The 2,697-nt window shown below is 49.1% G+C and overlaps 1 long non-coding RNA gene across 1 annotated transcript; it reads right to left on the minus strand.

Moving 5' to 3' along the window:
• Positions 1 to 121: 121 nt before the first annotated feature.
• Positions 122 to 2,495, minus strand: LOC109377724 (uncharacterized). The gene is made up of 2 exons (XR_002122920.1): positions 2,176 to 2,495; positions 122 to 942 (listed from the first exon to the last, which is right to left on the minus strand). It is a non-coding gene; the product is annotated as an uncharacterized LOC109377724 (long non-coding RNA).
• Positions 2,496 to 2,697: the final 202 nt, after the last annotated feature.

Below are 2,697 nucleotides of genomic sequence, written 5' to 3' on the forward strand. Positions count from 1 at the left end.
GCATGTGGCTCACAAGCCGTAGTTTACCAACCCTGCTCTAGAGAAATGCCAGTGGTTTTTGTTACTTATAGACCCCAATTCTCATGGTTGCATTAATATCTTTAAAACACAAAATGCCAAATACAATATAATCTACGCTTTATTTTTCACTTCTCAATTCATTAAAATCTAAACAGGTTTTTCCTTTTAAAAAAAGGGGAGGGAGGAAGCATTGACAAGAATAAATGCTGGGAGCAGATGAGGGGGTGTGTAAGACCCCATCCTATGAAGGGCTGCACACATTTGCAGGGCACACCAGCAGAGTGGCCCATGGAGCTGGACCTAGTGAAGATAGCAGTTAAGCCAGGGCTCAGAGTCCTGAAGCATGGGCACGCAACAGGTCTCCTTCATGCTTCACCCCAATCTGGGCTGCACTGGCATGAAATAGGGCCAATATATCCCCCAAGGTGTACTGGACAGGCCTCTTCCTTTAGCATCTTCAGGCCAGAGAACCCTGCTCTCTGCACACACATGCACACTCATTCACACACTCACCCAGTCACATTCACACACTCACAAACAGTGCTCCTGATTTCAGTCTCCATCATGGACTCAGGTTCCAACTCCAGGGTCAAGGTGTGTGTGAATCTCCTTAGCAGACTGACAAAGGGCAACCTAAGGACATAGCCAGGGAGAAACTGCATTCTATAACCTGTTGGTGTGAGGGAACATTCTACTGATTAACTGGGTTCATTAGGGAGGTCCAGAAGCCAGTTCTGACATGCCATCCAATTCTGCTTCGTTCCTCAATAACCAGCTGATAAGAAAACAGAGTGCCAGGAGGCCAGTTCCTAGAAGGTCCCCTAGCCCTGTGAGGTAGGGTATACAGTGATTGTCAGGATCCAGGGCCTGGTGCCATGTTAGCCGAGCCATCACTTCTGCCAGGTACAGCAGGATTGTCACCTGTCATAAAAGCAAGCAGACGCAAAAGATCATGACCAAGTCAGAAAGCCAAGTGTCATCAAGAAACTCTAGCAGATTTTAAGGCAAGACACCAGGTGGACAAGTCAACCCCTGGTAGTCCCTTTCCTCGAGCTTCTCTTAGGGTCTAACACCCAGCTATGAGCTCGTGAGTTCACCCTCATCCACACTTGCCTAGCCTCCCTCCCTGTGGTTGGGCCTTGCTCCTGACATCTTGAAGTGCCAGACAGACCTGCTGCTGCTCACCAGCCTTGACCTTCTCTGCTGCACCAGCTCCACTCACCATCCTTGGAATCTTAGACACAAATCATGCTGGGGCTTCAATTTGGGTTTGCTGGAGGCCCTCTCATGGGCAGGTTTATATGGCTGGCCTTTCCTGAAAGTGCCAGGGGGTAGGTTGTCCACACAGCCCTGGTCATGTCTCAGGGCTCCTGGGTCCCTTGTTGTGGGTTGTCCCCAGCCCCTTTCCTGCTGCTTAGAAACTGACAGTTTCTTAGACTGCCCCAGCCTATTCTTCAGGGTCAGGGACATGCTGTGATTGCAAATGCCACGATTCAAGATATGAAAATGCTAATCCCTTAGATTTGCCCTCCAGTAGCCATTTATCCCTACAGAGGCTCCAGGCCCATCAGGACATCAGCCAGCTACAGTCTTGGCAGTTTGCTGAGTACTACCCTGAGACAGGCACCAGCCTAATCTCTTTCATGTCCTTATCACCATCCAGCTCTGAGTCAAGTTTACATATGCCTTTCAGCAATACCCAGCAGGGGCCTGGTCCCTGCCCACTCCCTGTTTGTGATGACTGATGCACATGGGGCAGTTCATCAGCTGGATCTGCTCATCAGCTTGCTTCATGGCAACATGCTGAATCTTCAGGACAGCTCCTCTGATTCTCTGGTGAGGAGTGTGGAGTGAGCTATATGCAGTATGGATTGTGCCTTGTGGAGGGTTGAGTAATGAGTGCGCTGTGTGGAGTACACTGTGTGGAGTGTGTAGTATAGAGAGTCCAGTATGGAGTATGGAGTGGCTTCCGTGTCTAGATCATGCCCTTGAGTTTGAATGAATTGACTTGACTCGTGGAAGATGGGGATTGTGACCTGCATGTCCAGGAACCTCCAACCCCACTTCCTCGGCATCTCTCCTGAGACAAAGAACAAAGCTTGCTGCCTGCCTAACCACTGAATTCTGCTTTACAGCTGCCACAGTTGTCCTTACCTGGATCAGGCCAGCTAGCAGATAGAATACCACAAAGGTCTTGCTGTTTGGGACCGCATGGCCTTCTACCAGGTAGATGACATATAAGAAAATCAGATGGCCTGGAATCACCAGAAAGAGCAGAACTCGGGCTGACATGGAATTGATTTCTGGAAGAAACAACCAAAGAAAGCTGTGTGACCTGCCTGGCAGGAGAGGCCACCTTGGCATGTGACAGTCTCTAGTGAGGTATCGACATTCATTCAGCTACACCCTGAAGGTGCCAGAGGGTAGTCCACACAGCCCTGGTCACCTTACTGAGCATCTACTATGTGGCAGGCATGTTCCAGCAGATGGGGATATAGTCCTGTCCCTTAATGCATGGAGCTGACGTTTTAGGGAAGAAGGAAAACCTGGAATCACGTAGTGGAAATACACAAACAAGAAAGGTCATTTCAANTTCAGCTGTATGGCATAGGACTAGACATTTCTATAACTTAAGAAGTGATCACCCCAATAAGTCTAACACCCATCTGACACCAT

This window comes from Hipposideros armiger, unplaced genomic scaffold (genome assembly GCF_001890085.2).
Source record: "Hipposideros armiger isolate ML-2016 unplaced genomic scaffold, ASM189008v1 scaffold_1527, whole genome shotgun sequence".
Taxonomy (NCBI): Eukaryota; Metazoa; Chordata; class Mammalia; order Chiroptera; family Hipposideridae; genus Hipposideros; species Hipposideros armiger.